Source organism: Melanaphis sacchari, unplaced genomic scaffold (assembly GCF_002803265.2).
Source record: "Melanaphis sacchari strain LSU unplaced genomic scaffold, SCAv2.0 Contig7_pilon_pilon, whole genome shotgun sequence".
Classification (NCBI taxonomy): Eukaryota; Metazoa; Arthropoda; class Insecta; order Hemiptera; family Aphididae; genus Melanaphis; species Melanaphis sacchari.
Window position 1 is genome coordinate 1,555,603 of NW_020271560.1, and position 20,818 is coordinate 1,576,420.

Here is a 20,818-nt window from a genome sequence, read left to right on the forward strand (position 1 = left end):
GTATTATATTTTATACGTCAAAATATTTGAAATAATATTTTATATCTAAATATAAATACCGATAGGAGGGTGGAAATTTGAAAAAAAAATGAAATGAAATTATTCAAAGAATATTTTTTTTTACGATTTACGTTACATTATTTAAATTTTTAGATTCTTATCATTGTGATAAAATCAACGCAGCGTCACAACCCTCTGCCAAAAAAAAAAAAAAAAAAAACATATGGGCACTATGCCATATGCTCGACCGTACAAAATTGGTAAATATTTATTATTCCATACTTAACGTTTTACATTAGTTTTTTGTCAGGAAATACTAGAAGTAGATTATTTAAATTTCCATAGTTATTTTGTATTTTAATTTATCGCAATTGTCAATCTTCTTATTTAATAATTTGTGAAGATCGTTATATTTTGAATAAATATGTTATAATTCCTAAATTTAAAGTATAAACCATGTAGATATTCTACAATTTATTAATTTGTGTTGGAAATTAATTAGTCGTCTTTAGATCCAAACTTTTAATTATAAATTTATAGGTTTCTTATACATTTTCATATAGAGACACTGTTTAATTATTAAATTACTTAAGTTGTATTTAATCAGGTAGGTCTTTATAGTAACTGCGTTAGCTACATAGCTTTGATTTTATTTGCATCAAACTGAATCCTTAAAAATAAGATAAGTTTGAACGTAAAAATACAAATTGCATATAATTCAGTCACTAATATTTAATGTTCCATCTCATTATACAAAGTCTAGTTATTCTAGTATCCAGTAACGTCACTGGATTCTACATGTATGTATATGTTTTATTTTTATACGACATCATAATATAATATAACTTTTAGTCTGTTAGCTAAATGTTTCTGTATTAAAATGTAGCAATAAACCGCTTTCTATCTAAATATACTGTTCGGGAATATATTATGATATGCATTATGCATGCTAGCAGTGTTAAATACTTTTATTATCAAGCCAACATGGCGACTTTTCTTGATTTTTAATTAACTTCTCTCCTTAATTTGATAATGTTTTTTTTGAATAATACATTTTTAAAAAGTTAGTTAGTGTAACGTTTGAATGCATTAAGATGATTGGTGGAAACATTTACACCTCGAAAATATATCTATGGCCAAGTGGTATTTATAATAGGTATAGATTTAATAATTTAATGTAAACGTTTCTATAAATTACCCATTTGAATAACTGTTTTCAGATTGTTAAATACTTATTAATATTTTATACACATTGCATTGGTCGTTTATGTAAATATATGAATAAAATCTTATTTTAACAATGGCATTCATCAAGATATTATACTAGGTATGCATGTTCATATTTTTAGTACTTTGCTCAGAGATTATTTTAACTAATATTAAATTTAAATGCAATTTATCAAATTTTTCAATAGGTTACTTCAGTAAAATAATTTTTATCAAAAATCGTATTGTTTACAAATATTTTGAAAAATTATTAATTTTATTTAGGTAATAAACACTGCCAACCAGTTGAGTATTATTTATTTTATTTTATTGATCTTTATCTTTACATTGTATGTTATTGGTTGGCAATATTTCTGTAAACCAGAAATAGGTAAATAGTTACATATTTTTGCTTGATAATGGGTATGAATAAAATCGAAGAGGTTCATAATATTGACGAAAACTTTGATATTCTACAAAATTAAATAAGTTTTTATTATTTTTTCACTTTTTATCAAATTCAGCTTCAGAAATAATAAAACTGCTTAGTGCTTATGTATGTAACAGACTTCAGACTTAATCTTTTAATTCAGATCACATTTTTTCATTGGTATTTATTGATTGCAATCAATACTTTACTCTAACAGAATGTTAATAAAACCACCTTACTTTGACTTACAGTAAATTATAAGAACTATAAATTATTACCAGGTTTATATTATGTATCTCAAAAAATGAACAGTTTTATTTTAGTTTTAAAATGAAATGATAATTGCCTGAAACTATTTATTAAAAAATAAAATTAAAAAAAACTTTAAGAATCTATGATAATGATGACCACATTTAACACAATTCTTATTGGAGGCTATACGCATTAAGTTAAAAGTTATAATTTTCAGCTATAAATAATTGAAAACCTTTAAGTTAAAAATAAAATTAGTAAAATAGGTAATTTATAAGAGAAAAGTTTATATGATATAGGTATTGATAACAGTATTTGGTTACACCTTAAAACAAAAAATAAATTGGTCTAAATATGTGACTTAAGTTTTACAACTTATGCCTTAAATTTTATAATTTTTAATTATGTTTATTGTAACTAAGTTTTGATTAATAATTAAATTTTTCATGATATAAACCAATAATATGTAATAAGTTTATTACCTAACAGTATGTACAGTTGTTGATTAATATATAAAATGAGTTGATGCGATTTAAAATTATGAAGTCCAAAACGTCGTTAATATGGGTAAATCGTGTTAAAAACTCATTTAAACATTTCAAATATCTTTTCGCTTAAGTGATTTGTAAAATGTTTGTTATATTCTTCGGAAAAATCTACTTTTGTTTTTATATTGAATGTTTTATGTTTTTCGTAAAATATATGCAAACAGTGTATTATATTAGTCGAAGACGACTCGAAATAAATAATTCAGTTCTATTTTTTTCATTACGTTAACTTTTTTATGTTGTTTTGCATGACAGCTTTGAAGATTATTTCTGTCAATATTTAAATTCATCAAAAAACTTCAATAACTATAGAATGTTTGTTGATTTATTATGAGTTATTTTTAAAATATTTTTATATAATTCTAAAATATTTAATAATCGACATTGGCTTTAATAGGACCTATGATACAATATTCATTTTTTACTATATGATTTAAACTTTTATTCAATTAATATATATATATATATATATTTTTTTTTTTAATGAAAATATATTGTTGATTTTATGACACAATAATAATACGAGTAAGCTAAACACATAACTTAATCTCAAAATGCGTTAATGAGAAATAAATCAATAAATTATTGATTGGATATAAAATGTTATTTTTATTAAAATAGTTTTTTAGCTTTATTTATTATTAAAGAGGTATGCTAGAATTTGATTCCAATTGAATTTCTCACTAGTATATTTTAACTATCATGTATTTTTATTAAATAATATTGATAAATACAATGACTTGTATGAAAAAAATAAGTTTCATTGAACTATTGAATGCTTCATAGTTTATAAATAAAGTCAAGTGCAGTTGTTAAATAAATAATGTGTGGTAACTCACTGTAACCTGTAAAAAGAGCGAAATCCTTTTTTAGTTAAAACAAATTATTATAGAAATCATAATAAACTGAATAAACAAACCATACTTATTTTCAGTAGGTCAGCTTTCGGACGACTAGTTATTTTTCATACTTACGATTTACCAAAAACGCCATCAAGTATAAAAAAAAACAAACAATTTCCACCGTAAACGAAGCTTGTAATATGACCTAAAGGTATACATTTTTTAGTACATAAAGAGAATTGTACCTTGTGTGTGTGTGTGTGTATGTCGTAATAAGAAATATTTCGACGATTTCTCTAAAATATCATAAATGCTGATTAATCTTTTTATACATTTTTTTTTTATTTTAAACTTTATGCAATGGAAAGTAGTATATCAAGAGAAAAAAAACACTTTTATATAGTTTTTATTTGATAGTAATATTTTTAAACGCGATTCTGGGTGTAACTCTGACACTGGCCAATATTAATCTGTTTACTGTTTTCGGTATATAATTAATAGTAATAGGTTATAGTTTTGCTATATTATAATGTTTTTTTTTTTATTCATAGTATCAAAACATTTTTAGTTGCTTGATTTAAATCATTATTAATTATACTCCAAATTTTCAAGAGTTTTAAAGTTTTACATACAACTTTTGAAATATTATTAATAATGCTCAATATTATATTTACACCAAAATAAGCAATAAAAACAATTAAGTTGTAAAACTATTCTTGCGATTTTTTCTCAGAACCAAATAATAAATAATATGATGTTAAGTAGATTCAATTTTATTTCTACTAACTCCCTATTAATAAAAATTTGATACATATACATAGTCATTGTATAAAAGTAATTGCACATCTTACAGCCAATTAATACATTAGTTTAATTTGAAATTATTAATTTGTTTTATTCAAAATTTAAAAATATTCCTATTAGGATGATTCAATTTCAGTGGATATATAAATAATATCTTGTAATAACATATATTTTAGTTTTAAAAAACTATTCAAATTATTTAAACTATGTATTATTCTAAAAAGCTTTTGTTATACAGTGGGCTAAAAACCATTGTGTCAAGTAACTTTTTAAAAACCATAAAATATAGGTATACTATATAATATAGTGAATAAACAAAAATAATATCTTTTCATTTGGACCCTTTTACGCTTGAAGAGCCACACATCCGGTGATTAGCATTAAATGCTATCAGTGTGCTTATTCTTAAGTGTGTAAAAAAACGAAAAACTTCATCAACAGATATTGATCTCAAAGGTCCTGAGCTCATTTGTCATTCAAAGTAAACGAATTTAAAAACCAATAAAGACTTAAGTCTTAAAAATCATGCCTTAAGTTAATAATATTTTTAGTGTATACTTCAAAGAGTAGCAACCATAGTTCCTCAATAAATTAATAATATTTATTACATATTAAATGCACTAGTAATATTTTATACTAAAAGACAATGCCAAATAAACATATTTTATGATTTTATGATAAAATAAAACTAATATGTTCAAAAATGATATTGTATTATTTCCTATGAAGTCAGTTTTAAAATATATGAAATACTAACAAATTTATAACATTATTGTATTTACTTTTCTTTATTTGGAATGATCACATTCTTTATTTGGTTGCCATGTATTTAGTCATTAAAATAATATCTTTTATCGAAGTATTTTATTAAGTAAATATGATTAGTAAATAGTAATTAATAATATAACTATATATATATATATATATATATATATATATATATTAATTTACTCTAAGTGCATTTATTGTATTAGTACTATTTCGTATCTCAATTTTGTTTTTATTCTTTATTAGCTTTACTTACAACTATTATTGTATATAATTTAACTCTCATTTACTTATATATTTTATGTTATAAATACATAAATATAACTTTTGGCAAGTGTTTGTAATGATTTTGAGTATTGTTTATTTTGAAAATTATGAAATATAATACCTAAATAATATCAATTACTATGTAACAAAGGAAACAGATGGTAAAAATTCTTAATTGTATTAAAAACATGAATGAACGACCACCTGATACATATTTCATGTAAACTATAAAACTGGTATTAGATCCTTTATTTTAATAATTCGTCTTATAGTCTCGAATATAATTTGAGCACTATAATAAATTATATTTCATGTATTTCATAATCCTTGTGTATATATTTATATATATATATATAATACATATATATATATATAAAAGAACAGCCCTTTTTTATGTTCCTGTTTTGTGACGATACTATTTAACATTTTTCCAATTTTTTTTTTACAGAATTGTTCAAAATACCTTCCTGAGTGTCACCACGTTGCCCGATTTTCGATTTTCTTTTCTTGAGGGAGGGGGAAGATTTGTATTTTGATTGTTCCCATTTTGTGACGACGTTATTTATCATTTTTCTAATTTTTTTACGTAGAGTTGCACTAAATATTTCTACGAGTGTTCATTACATTTTTGTTTTATTTATAATTCAGCTACTACTACTATTTAGCACTTGATAAAATTAAGTAAGCTGGGTAACTTAGTTGGTGCTTTATAAATTAAAAGGTATTATTTTTATTTTGTCAAAATAAATACTTCTATTAAAATGCACTTACAACATATTTATTATTTTAAATTAATTTAATATTATCGACAAATGAATTAATTTCTATATTTTTAATTAAACTTTAAATATTAAATAATTAAATTTAAATAATTTGATTATTTCTATTTGTATAATGTTGTCTATCTAGTTCGTTGAAACAATCGCAACACTATTATTGTAATAAGCTAAAATCATTCGTAATGCTTAGAATACCGAATATAAACAATGATCTTATACCAGCTATACGAGTATGTGATTATAATTGAGCGTACCTATAGCTTTATATTCTAAGAAACTTAGATTTTCATAATTGAACATCTAGCTTTGTATAATCGCCAAAATGGAATAATTATTTAATTAATTTAACAATAAATGTTTCACAATAAAGTATAATCGTCATTCGGTATAAGTGATTTACAAATTAAATATTCCCTTATTTGATTTTAATTTACGTCCTAAACGTTGCAATTAGACGAGAAAGGGTGACATGCGTGACTAATGGTTGAAACGAAAATAAATTAGATGCGCATTTTATGGTCATGTAAAATTATCTGAACGCAAAAACTAATACGGTCTCCGCAGTTTTAGACAATGTATTATGAAGGGGCTGTATCCAGTTCGCATGCAAAATTAACGTAAAAGGGGTAAAAAATATATTTTGAATGAACATCAGAAAGGTTACGTTTGACAAATTAGCTTAAAAGACACACCTATTAAAGGATTGAGAACTTAGCATTTATCAACGCAGCAAACGCCCTCTGGTCATAAATAATACAATGGCTATTTTGTTTCTTAAATGTATATTTACTAATTTTTGTCCAAAATTTAAATGCAAATCTACCGTTATTTAAGACATTTAAATCTATAAATAAATAAATTTAAATTAATAAAATTGAAAATGAAGTAGAAATAACTTGTAGAATGAAAAAAATTATTACAAACCAATTTCTCGATTTTTAATATTTAAAATAAAATGGCCATAACGAAGGAGAATGAAGATGAACTAACTTCTAAGGCGGCAAAAATTGACTCTATTCGTGAATTAATGACGTTTACTTTGACTAAGTTGATCATTTGCTTGAATTTGAAAAAAATAAACTTTCCATCAGAATGTAAGAACCGATGTTATATAAATAAAAAAAGGTTTTTTTTGCGTCAAGTGTAACGTTCATTTCTGTTTAGACAAAACAAGTAACTGTTTTTTGATTACCATCAAAAATTATAATTATCAAATGTAAATTTTATGTTTTTTAAATTTATATATAGAGACTAGTGTTTTATTTAACAAAAAAAGTATCTTATTATTTTTTTTTTTTTTTTACAGAATTAATTTATTCTTGAAAATATTTTGCAAGCAATAATAGCAAAAGTTTTGTTATTATTTTTTGACACTCAAAAAGCAAATAAAAATAAAAAATCTAAAATCAAATCAAATTTAACTTTTAAAATTAAATATGAAAAAGTTCATAAAAAGAAATATTGCTCACCGGCATATGCTGATTAATTTTAATTAAACTAAATACAGTTATAAGGTATCATTAAAAAAAAAAAAAAAATGTTTTCAAGTTTCCCGATGACGATCGATGTTTTCAATATGATTTGGAATTTTGAATAACTGTCTATTATAATTTATTGCATTTATCACATTTTATTGTTTGTCTTATTATGATTATCAGTTGTTTTGTTATATTTTTTACCTACATTGTTAGATTCTCGTAATATATTTATTTGAATCCATTATTGTTTGGGCAGTTAATATTATTTAATTATTAGTGATGGGATTTCAAAGACTTTCAAGTGCACAGAGTAATAATAAAATTTAATATTAAGTGTGAAGAATTCATATACTTTTATAGTAAATAATATTATATAAGCTTATACACTGTAAATGTTTAACGTTTTCAGGGTTTTCAATAATTATTTTTACGTGTTTATGAATGCAGAGGTTATACCGTTCTTTGATTAAGCCAATTCAGATATATTTTTGTATATATTTATCTACAGTTATTGAAACAAAAATTTTATATTTTTGTATATATTTATCTACAATTATTGAAACAAAAATTGCATAATTCTCTAAACTACGAATACTTAGAGGGTAATGGATTGAGTTAGTTAGTAGGTATATTAGGGTATTTTTATTATTTTTGATTTTATTCATTCGCCAATTTACTTATCTTGAGATTTTATATATTTAGTGGAATTTTATATGAAATTCAGCTGTTGAAAGAGGTGTTAAAATATTGAGCATAGCAATACGACGTGTAATTAATTGAAGAAATTTAATAAATGTTAAGCACCTGTTGTCAAATTAATTTTTTAAGTTTTGTATGTTATTCAGCATAAAACTAAAATGATAAATATTATAGCTTAAAAAAATTATCTATACGTATTATATATAAGTGTTCCATATAGAACATAGTACAAATTAGTGGAAAGTATAGTTCATTCATTATTGTGAACGAAGATTAGCGTACCTTATTTCATATTTGGGTATAATACAATATTGCTCGCATTACTGTTGCGCGTCTACACTTTTGGTTTACGATTGCGTGTGTTAAATACACGTTTGTGCAACGTTATCAAATTTAATAACATGATAGTATAAATTCAAAGATAATTAATGTCGTATTTATCTCATATTTTGTCATCATTTTGAATTTCTAACTAATAAATTGTAAGCATTCACATGTATATAATTACATTACTTTTTAATATCTGTACTAAAAATATCAGTTATCGTTACAGAATCAGTAAACTAAGTAGGTGTTTTATTTTGTTTAAAAAAAAACTTTACTTTAAATAAATAATTTTAAATATTGCTTAATTAATGAAAAAAAAAGATGATTTGATGAAATTAAAGTGTGTCAGAAAAATGTGTTCAGTTACTATACTAATGAGATCGAATTACACAATTTTATCAATAAATGGCTATCACGAACATCCATTAGAAGACATAATTTAGCTATAGATATTCAAACATTTTTATTATTATTTTTCTTTCATTTTTACTATTAAATTATTATTTAGGTTTTAAAAGAACATTGCAAGCTTCTGAATCTAAATCTACAAGACTTTTAAAACTCTAAAAAACTGACTTATTTAAGAGTCCTGCAGAAACTGAATATAACAATACTAAGTTAATAAGAAATAGGCAATATACTCGTAACCTAGAAAATTATAAAGGTTATATTTACTATTGTAAATTAGATAATAAACAATATTAAGTACATCATACTTATTTTAATGTAATTCTTTAATTATATAAACTGATTATATTTTTTTTTTTAAAGTTTGTATTGGATAAAGATAATTTATTTTTCAAATATAATAATTGTAATAATACGTAGTAATATAAGTTTAAAGTACTTCTTCGTAAAAAAGAAGTGTTCTGAAAAGCTTTAGGATATTATTTTATTTTATAATTTTTTTCTATCAAAAATTTAAAATATAAATATATGTACATTTTTATCTGACAGATGGTACATTTTACGTTTTTTAAATGTATATTATATAAAAGGTTTATATTACTGAGAAATAGTCTACGAATATTTCTTACCATATATTAAACGAGGTATTATTTGAATCTATTTTCAAATAATACCCAACTTAATAAATTTTACAAAATAAAAATGAAGTTAAATATTTTTTAATTCTATTTACAAGGATAAACAAACAATTAATTTTTTCGTGTAATTACTGTTACCATCACAACTGAATTATATAAAATGATATCAATAGTTTTAAATAGCTAATAATTAACTAAAACGTATTTATTTTTGATAAAAAAAGATATTATTAATATCTCATATGATTAAAAAAAGTAACTAATTATTTTATAGACCTGGTTTTTAAACAAAAAACTTAAAAATTATATTATATTCTTCGTAAACTACCTTTTCAAAGTACTTTTTTGATAATTCAAAGTGCTATACATTGAATTTTCAATATTGAATTATAATTTATAAGTATCTATATAGAATATTTTAATTACTCTATATCAGCGGTTCCCAAACTGTGCACCGCGGTGCCCTAGGGGCACCGCCAGCACTTTCTAGGGGCACCGTGGTCTACGTTTCATTGGTTCTCAATGAGTACTTTTTTTGTTCTATCTTTCATGTTATATACAGCAGGGCACCGTGGTTAACATGGTGCCCCTAAAAGGGCACCGCGTTCAAAAAAGTTTGGGAACCGCTGCTCTATATATTACACTTCATGAAATTCTAAGGCAGTAATAAGATCACTAATACATTTATACTGAAATAATAAACAATCGTATTAATTAATAGTCGTCATTAAAATAGAAAAAAAAAATAAAATTTAAAAAACGTACAGCAATAATATCAGTAGTTGTTAAAATATAATACTTTAATAATAAAAAAGAGACAAAAAAAAATATAGAAAATCTAGCTATAAAAATAATAAAAAATTGTAAGAATAGATATTGGAGCGCCAATACTAAGCGACTTTTCCATCCACATCTCATAATTTCTCACCTTCATCAAATTTGCTTATTGTATTTATTCTTTACTATACAGATTGTAAATTATCATATTTTTTTTTTTCCTATTTTCAGTCTTTTATGGTCATCATAGGATTTTCTCTACTTCTAATAATATATCCTATTAGCTAACTATATTCATATTATCACCTACTGTTGCTCTTCGTATGCATTTGCTTAGAACATCATTGACCCTGTATATTTAGCACAATCTGATACGATAGTCTAAGTCTTTTTCCGATTAGAGAATTTTTTATGGTTCTTTTTGACCTCCAGACAGTGGAGTTACCCACTAAATTTGTTTATTTATGAGGTATTTATTAATGTTGAGTTTTTAATAAATTTGATGCACTTCTTCATTGGTTCCTTTTGGGTAGACTTCTTCTTTTATGGTAGAGGATATAAAGAGAATCTATATTATTCTTATAATGTCTTAAATAAATAGATAAAAAAAAAAAACATAGACAATATAATTTTTGATATACCTATTGAAATATATACAAGTAATTAAAAAATTGTTACTAAATAAATATATGAATATTTAAAATAATTTTTAAATTTTTTTTATTAATAATGATTGTTGATACTTATTTAACGTAATATTATTCATATATTTGTAATGTGTATAAATAATACTATATTTCATGAAATATCAAACATCTAAAAAAAATCTTGTTTAAATGTTTCTTCGTTTCAAGTACTTTATTTTTTAAATACAAATAATATGCATATTGTACATCAATATTTCAATATTAAATATTTTTAAATTAAATGTATATTAAAACAATTATAATTATATGTTATGAAATACAAATTCATGTATATCCTCACTGTTAATGTTTACGATTAAATTTTATCTTGAAAGAATTTCAGTCACGAAGTATACATTTTTTATCTTTTCATACCCACCACATTGCACCCCATTAAACATGATTCATTCTGTGCTTGTGTGATGTTTCAACATAGTAAGTAAAATTAATTCATTTCTCGTCTTTTGTATTTTCTTATTAACATTTTACCTTGAAAATTAATCAAAGTTATCTTTACGATAAATGCAAGTATGCAGATTGGTCAACGCGTTAAACATTATACTTGACATGTTTAAATATTCGAAATAATAATAAAACATGCATCTTTATACATGTTTACAATTTTTTTAATGTAGACAGGTAACAAATTTTCAGAAAAATAGGTTGAAATTGTTTTTGTATAGAAAAATGTAATTAAAAATTTCACTTACTACGTCCAATTATAAAATTTAAGCTCCTAATTTGCATTAAACTTGTATAAAAATATTCCTAACTCAACCAAGAATACATTTATATATATGTTAAAATGTAGCATACTATTTGATATATTTTTCGCTATATGGAATAAAAAAACATTGAATCATACATAAAAAAAAAATAAATAATCTGTCAACCCGGTTATCATAGTAACATAATTATAAAAAATATCAGTTACTATTAGAGAAATAAAGGCAATATAAATTGATAGTATAACAAAAATATCATTTTATTTTTTTCCAATTGCTTTGGTAAGTGAAGTGGACAAAGCTCTCTAGTTGTATTTCTAATTATATATATATAACAATTTACAGTTATTATTTTATTATAATTTAGTTTTTTATTTTAAATATAATATGAAGTTAAATGTATCTGCAGTCTGTCATAGTTATATGTCTAATTCAGGCACCTCTTTCCCATTGGGCACTTTGGGCACGTGCCCAGAGCCCTGCGATAGTTGGGGCTCTCTAATTCCTGCTAGATCACCAACCAATCAATATTTATTATTTTTTTTTTTTTTTTTAACATTTAATAGAATATTTACAATCTGTAAAAATAGTTTAAAATAAGCATAATATGGTTGCGTCAGGTAAATATATAGGCTTGAATGCTTGAGACGAGTAATCTACCCAAAAGAAGAAACTGAAAATATACTGGGAATAAATCATCTTTTGAAGAAAAATAAAATTGAAGACACATTTCCAAATGTATAAATTGCATTAAGAATATTTATAAGTATGATGGCAACTAACTGCAGAAGAGAACGCTCTTTTTCCAAATTGAAAAGAACTAAAAATGAATTAAGAAGTAAAATGCTACAAGAAAGATTGAACAGTTTGTCATTGATGTCAATAGAATGTGATATGCTTAAAAACATAGACTTCAAAGAAGTAATTAACGGTTTTGCCAATCTTAAATCTAGAAAGGTGCTTTTTCAATAAAAATAGAATTTTAAAAATTTCCAGATTATTTTAAAATTAATATTATACTAAGTATCTAAATTTAATGTGAAATGAAAAAATAAAAATCATTTATAGTTAAATTAATTTACTTTTTCTTATCTATTACCTCCCTATTTACCTGTTTTAATAAAATAGTATTCTGTCCAAGTTGTAGAGGCTCCATTATACCATTGCTCAGGGCCTCAAAAAGGTAAAAGACGGTCTTGTGTCTTATATATATATATTCTAGTCAGATAAATCCCAGGAAATGTAATTTCTTTTATCAATATAGTTTATGCATTATAATGTTAATATCAATTAAATTACAAAAAATAAAATAATTCATAAAATAGTATTAAAATATATAGAATTAAATATACGAAAAATAACACTTAGTACTTAGAGTGAGTCAAAAATATAAAAAAAAATTAAATAAAATACACATATTTGCTATCGTGCTATTTTATTATTGGAATAGTATAATTGAGTATAAAGGTATAAAGAATAATCACGTATATGACAATTACTGTCATTTTACAAACATCATTTTAATGTTGTTCAATATAATTATTTTATAATTTAGGTATTCCTTTTTTTTTTGAATTTCATAACACGGAAGTGTAGTAAATAATAATTTACGAATCTGTAAAAAGCATATGGCTATAACGTACCATGAAATACATAAAAAACCCCATTTTAATGACATTTCATTTTATTAACACACGCTTCACGAAAAAAACCTAGATTTAAATTCTGAAAGCAATGGCGCCAATATTCTATAAAGTTTATTAGTAATTATATGCTTTTCTTTATTATTATTAACTACCCTTATATTCATTAGTTTATTGCCTTGGTTTCTTTCAGCCATCTTTTCTATTTCCAGAACGTTTAAAATTAATGGTCCTTAATGAAAATAATTCAACATTGTTAAAAGAGGGGTTTTTAGTTCGGCTTTAAATCGATTGCAATAAAAATAATTATTATACACCATTGAAACTGATATTATTTATGTTCACCTGCTGGTCCTTATGAATTATTTTAATTTAATAAATTAATGTAAACTTTAGTCGGATAAGTAATCATGTATCGATTAGTGATTATTATGTAATAAACTATCAATACTTGCCAAATGGAAGTATAAAAAATATTAATTATATAATATATTATATATAGGTAGGTACAGCAATTTTGCTCATTAAAAATGTTTTTGTCTACGTTGATTTTATATTTTGTATCACAAATCTGTTTTTTTTTTCATTATATAAATAATTTAAACGGCATATTAATAATATGTAAAGTTTATTTGAACTATAAAATATTTTAATTATAAAATATATTTTAATACAAGTGTAATATAACTGTTAATATTAAAACAAAATACCGTATGTAAACATGGAGTTATTAAATCGTATGTACAATACATATAATTATATCGATGTAATATTTTTATAATATTTCACTAAGCTAATAAAATCAATAATTTAGAAATTTTTTTATAAACAATGAAATATTTTTTTATAATATTCTAATAACATTGATTTGATTCACTAACGAATAAAAGGAATTTGACAATAAATATTTTAATGTACAACAATTGTTTAAATTAATTTTATTTCTAGAATTTAAAAAAGCTCTATCAGTGAAAATAAAGTTTGAAAATTAATAATTTCCTCGATAATGATTAATATAATTTTTTTAAATAGATAAATTCAAGATATTCGCATTAGTTTAACGAGTCAATTGGGAAAAATCAGAAGTAAGCTTTAATAATTCGCGGACGTGATATACATGATATACCCAATAATTACTTAAAAACTTTGATATGATTAAAAAAAAAAAAAAAAAAAAATGGCTGTTTAATTTAAATCTTTTATAAGAATTCATCATTTATAAAACGATTAAAACAAAATTTATTTTCCTTTTTTAAATAATTATGCATAATATAATAATAATGCAAATTATATTATTAATCTAATTATATGATAAATTATGAAATAGTTAAGATCAAATTAATCTTGAACTTAATTCATTCATATTTTTTATAAAATAACCATTATATTATATTTATTACTTTTCAAAACCAAAAGAACATGAACTTTGTGGGTTGTAGAACCCCGGAGGGTGACGCAACAGCTCGTGTCGCTTCGAGCGGAGTGCAGGCATAGAATTGTGTGGTTTCAAGCTTCAGCAGGTGGGAGTAGAGGTAGAGATACTATACCCACCAAGTTATAAAATCGTTGTCGCCATCTTAGGTAGATGGTCCGGTGGGAATTGCGATGAAAATTATGTATACACACAGGTGTGTGTGTATCTGTGTGTGTGTGTATAGACTGTATAGGGACGTGAAGGTGAAAGCAAAGCTATAAACAACGTTTCTTCGGTGTGAAACTTTGGAATTGTTCATGTATGTGTATATGTAAGTGTGTGTGTATGTGTGTGTGTGTGAGAGAGAGAGAGAAAGAATAAGAGACAGCGAGTAAGTATTGCAATGGTATATTATTATCCGATTGAGAGAAGCGGTGGTGGTTGTCGTAGGAGAACAAGTAGAAGAAGAAGAAATAATAGAAGAGAAGAAAAAGAGCAGAAAACACCCTGTACACCACCACCTCCAGATACTCGTGTGATTTACAACCCCGTGGTTGTTCTGTTGGCATTAACAAATAAAACGCTCCGGTATTAGGGATCCGTGTTTTGGTGGCAAAGAGGGTTCAATCGTTGTTTATCACCTGCTAATGAATTCGGTTTTAACTGTTTTAAATGTAAATTATAAAAATTATCGGCAATTATTAATTTTGCATTATGTGAAATATAACACTTGATTAAATATAATAAACTATTTATGTATTATGTAAAATAAAACAAATTTAATATTAAATAGGTAGTTCGTTAGAATATACAAATTAATTCATAGTTCATTGAAAACATAAAATAATTAAAACAATGTTTGGTTTAATAATACTTAGGTCATTCTTTATGATTATTGGTTGACACTAAATAATTTTATTAAAAGATTATACATATTTAAATCTATTAGGCAATTAAAAAAATATTAGGATATAAAAATGTTAATAAAACTAAAGAACAATTATTTCTTTAAAAGTTTTAAATATTTAAATTATAAAAATAAGATATCTTAGATAAAAATAAGATTTAAAAATGTTTACAATAATATGCAAAGGTAATAAAGTATTAAAATGACTAAAATTAAATTATCAAAACAAAATTCGTTTACTGTCCATTTATTATTGATTTAAATTTTTAAAACCAAATAAATTCAATTGTTATTTGATTTAAAAATTTCAACATTTCAAAAGTCGTTTTCTAAAAATAAATAATATATATATATATATATATGTATATATTTATCAATATTTCAAAATGTTGAGATTTTTTTAATAGCGCCCTCAGTTAATGTTTTGATCTTTTAAATGTATCTAATATATTCATAGTATTACACAAGTTTATATAATTATTATTATTTGAAATAAATTAAATTATGTAGTTATTACAAGCATGATAAATTTAAAATGTTTAGAATGTTCGTTGAAAAAATGTCATCAACATGTTATAATAATAAATAACGATAATGGTTATTAAACAACACGGTCAAATAAGTTTAAGTAAAGAAAGTTTATCGAGGTCCACCACCCTTTTCATAGTTTTCTTGTACTTTCACTTTGATTTACGTTTTCGTAAATTTAAAAATAATTAAAACTCACTTTAACTATTCAATTTTTGAAAAGGCTTTTATAATTAAATTATCACATCGTGTTTAGTCAATAATATTTTAGATTGTAAAGTGTATTACGTACATTTGACTTTAAAACATGATTCATGTACTTTTACAGTGATTATTAAAATACAATTAATTTAGATTATTTATTAATTAAAAACAAAATATTTATATAATTGTATGTATATAATATGAATTTTTTCATGGTTGTAATGTGTATTTATTTATATTATAAATATGTTTTAGATTAATTATCCTGACATTTGGAAATCAAAGGCAAGTGAATTTCTTATAGCAGACCGGTAAGTTATTATAATTTAAAATTTTTTAATTTCTAATAAGAATACCACACAGTATTATAATTCATAAATATAAATCATAATTAAATTAATTAGAATTTTAGTAATTTTAGTTTATTATATTTAAACTATATCGTATTTTAGATCAACTCTTGAGAAGATGCTCACTCGCATATATTAATTCCGCTCGTATTATTAACGTAGGGCAGGTACATTAAAGTATATTTGTGTTCACTTTAATAGATTTTGTATTTTTAGCTTTAATATTAAAGTCAACTTGTCTATTATTAAACATAAATATTGTGTAAAGAATATCATAGAAATGTATTGATATTTTAATTTTAAAGTGAATTATAACTATGTAAAATATAAATAATGGTTTTAAAATGCTTATTTTGTCGAGTGTTACTGCTGGGTAGCTACTCTCCTCACGATTTCTCTGCCAACTCTACTTTTTAGCTCATATGCTTATTGTAACTACTATTACAGATTGTATAAATTCAAATTAATGTTAAAAAAAAAATAAAATGCTTTTAACTCCTTTTAAAATTAAATATTAATAAAATCCTATGTGATTCCCTTGAAAATATTTTTACTTTTAAGTTTTATAATACTTAAATTGATTCCTCTAATATTAAATCAAACAACATTAAATGGATTCTACGGAATTCAAATTTGCTATGTTGTACTTTAATAAGTGACAACAACCTGAGTAAGTTTTAAGAGTGCGTGTTAGGTCTGACTGACGTAGAATAAACAGAAAATTTGCAATTACCTAAGGATTATCTTAAATTCAATTTTAAAGAAGTTTGACCTAGAAAATAATTTTAATTTTGCATTTAAAAAAAAATTAAAGTAAAATTTCAAATGTCTATAAATGGCACATTAATAGTCAAAATATTTTTAAAATTAAATTATCATTTAAGAATTTGGTGAAAACTATAAGTATTTATAGTTATTTGTTTTTGAATTATACTAAAAAATAAAATCAACTTTATTGAAAACTGGTTAAGTGTGAAGATTCTCTTTTATCTTTAAATTTTTTTGTTTTGTTTTTCCCGGTCATTTTGAAAAGTACTGGAATATTTTACAATTTGATCTTGTATAGTACTAACTAGATCCAATTTGTTATCTGAAACCAAATCAGAAAAGGTTCATATTTAATATTTACATTAATAATATATATTTTAAACTCATCATCCTGTAACTATTATTTTACTGATATTTTTTCTAACTATCATAAGTTATATAATATAAAAATTAACATTTGTTTTAATTTTTAACAATCAAATTTCTTTAAATATAAATATATCTGATTATTCTTATAATTCACTCTTATTGTTTAATGAAGCGTATTATCTAAATAGAAATTTATTTTAACTACAATTTATTTTTAGTAATAAAAACAATAATATTATATCATATTATTTTATAAATAATTTTATTAAAACTATACAATTTATAGTGCTATAAAACGTATATTGTAAATTATATTATAACCTAAGTTTACGTAGCAGCAATTTTAATTTAAATTATTGAAATTTCTTTTGATAACTTCATAGGTGTCAATCGACTTACAGTTTTTGTTTTTATTTTAGCGAGGAATATTTTGTAATTTTTCAGTGAATATCTGTTGAAAAAATAACTGAAAATTCTTTTTTACAGTAAATATGATGATAATAATATAATCTCATATAAGTAGCTATAAATTACAATAATAGCTAAATTTATACATATATATATATATATTTAAATATAGCATGCATTTTATAAGTAATTTCATAAGATTTAAAAAATGCTTTTAAAACAAGTTTACCTTAAAATCTATTAGAAATAAATAAAAATCATTATATATTAATGGTTTGAAAAACATATTATTTATTATCAGTTGTGTTTTATAATTAATTTAACCTTTTTTTACTGAACACAAAATATTCTGTATTCAGTATTTTAATAACTTATGAGATTTTATGTGATTAAAACCAAAAGTAAAGATCATTTATTCACAGGAAGAAACATACTATTTTTTTCCATATTTATACATATGACTATAAAACATCAACTCGCGTCAAACTGTAGATTTTACTGAATACTCACAATGATTTAATACATCGAATAATTGAAATAATTGTATTTCGAGATCAAAAATAATGCGTTTTTTAAATATATTTAACTTAAATGAACGTACATTATAGTATGAAGAATATTATGAATTATCGCACGTATATCTGATGATTGGTGGATGGTCTTAAACTTTTGTTCTAAACATGGATCACTGTCACATATACACATGTGAAAACCTTATCATCTGTACGTCCGATACGTTTGTAACTTAGTATGTAACGAGTGTATATTGCAGCGTTTTTATGTGTATACATGCGTGAAAAAATACTCTTTGATACAGGGATCATCGATAATTGACATGAACAAAACGTCGATGTTTGGACGGTCGAGGATTTTATTTGCAGTTTTTCTGGGGATTTGCCAAACCTGACCTGAAAACACACAGCTATTAGTCCTAGAAATAAATATCGTTAAGCTTTGTATTTGTTTGTTACAGACGTATTGATATTATTATACACGTAACACGATAGATCACATATCCGTGAATATAATATTGCTTTACACACAGAGAAACTAAAACATAACTACGTGCTATTTGAAATGAGAAACTATTTAATTTGTTTCCATTTTTTCATTTTAATATTTCAAGTAAGTACTTACTTTTAACTTTGTGTAACTTTTACGTTAACCAACTGTAGCAGACTACTGAAATGGAAAACACGAATATGTCATATGAATAAAAATAAAAAATTTATTTATTTTGTTTAATTATATGTATATAATATATGTATAATATATTTGTTATTTGATATACAACTGATGTACGCAAATATTTTTTGGTTGAGTTTTCATGTTTATTAATTCTGAAGATATATATAAAATATTTCATCCATAGAAGTTGTTAAAAATCTATGGAATTTTTAATAGTATGTTTGCACAATATTTTATTTCATGGTATTCGTTCAAAATACCTTAAATAGAAAAAAATATCATAAACTGATGACAAAAATAAGCATATTCAAGATTATACTAAGTTTTAAAAAAATACAATAAAAAAAAAAACACGTTCCGTGACCATGTTCAATAATATTATTTTATTAAAAATGAAAAGCAATGAAAAATATAAGAAATAAATTATTATTCATAATACATTATATCTATCTATTAAAATCATATTGCTCAATTGTTCAAAGTCATTAAAATTCCACAATAAGAGTATTATAGTTATATTTAGCATTTAATGCTCACGACAGAAAATCACACCATACATTTTGAACAACGCAACACAAATTAAAAAAAGGTTATAAATGCTGAACTGTATTTACCAGTTGTTGACCAAAGTCGAATTTCAAACAGTGTACAATTCGTACAAATCAAATACAAAATTCGTAAATGACAACATGGTTTGAAAACAAGAATAACAATATAAGTGAAGTCGTAGCAAACCCACTACCTACTGGACATCCACAAAAGGGTTATAAAATTGAATTACGTTGTTCGAATAGAACATATAACAGACGGTCAAAAAAACAAAAACATTAAGCTGTAGAGAGACGTGACCCAATTACCACTGCGACTTAAACATATTAAGCACCTAACTTTACTTAACATAGGCGTTGAAAATACATACTTTCCATATTTAAATATTTGTTAAACAATAATATTGGCAAACTCTTAGAAACAAGTTGTTGAACGATGTTTGTACAAATAAAATACATACATAAATATCTGCGGAATGAACAGTGATAAGGTAAAGAAAATATTATTTTGTTCTTAAGCCAAAACTTAGTGTTCAAACAATTTTCGTTCTAAAAACATCAAACTACATTAAAATAATTTAGTATTCACGATATATAATATTCGTTGTTTATTTTAGTGAATTGTATTATTATAATCTATTTTATCAATACTATATTAATGAATATAATATGAATAACAACCTGTATACTTATTTAAAATATAAACTCTCAAAGAAAAAATTAAGTGTTGTCACTTTAAAATTTTAAATTCTAGGAAATCAATAATTAAAATTTAATTTTGTGTGTTGTTGACAGTTAAATCAGCTGCTAACTGGTTTACTTGGAAATTTTTTTACCAAAGTCACATTTATAAAAAA

General features: G+C 23.4%; 1 protein-coding gene across 1 annotated transcript in view; it reads left to right on the forward strand.

Annotated features, from left to right (window-relative positions):
- LOC112601605 overlaps positions 1–20,818 on the forward strand; it is a 269,568-nt gene that overhangs the window by 24,020 nt on the left and 224,730 nt on the right. The window contains exon 2 of the mRNA XM_025349310.1: positions 16,586–16,641. The gene's annotated coding sequence lies outside the window, so the exon portion shown is untranslated. The remainder of the gene's footprint in view (positions 1–16,585; positions 16,642–20,818) is intronic.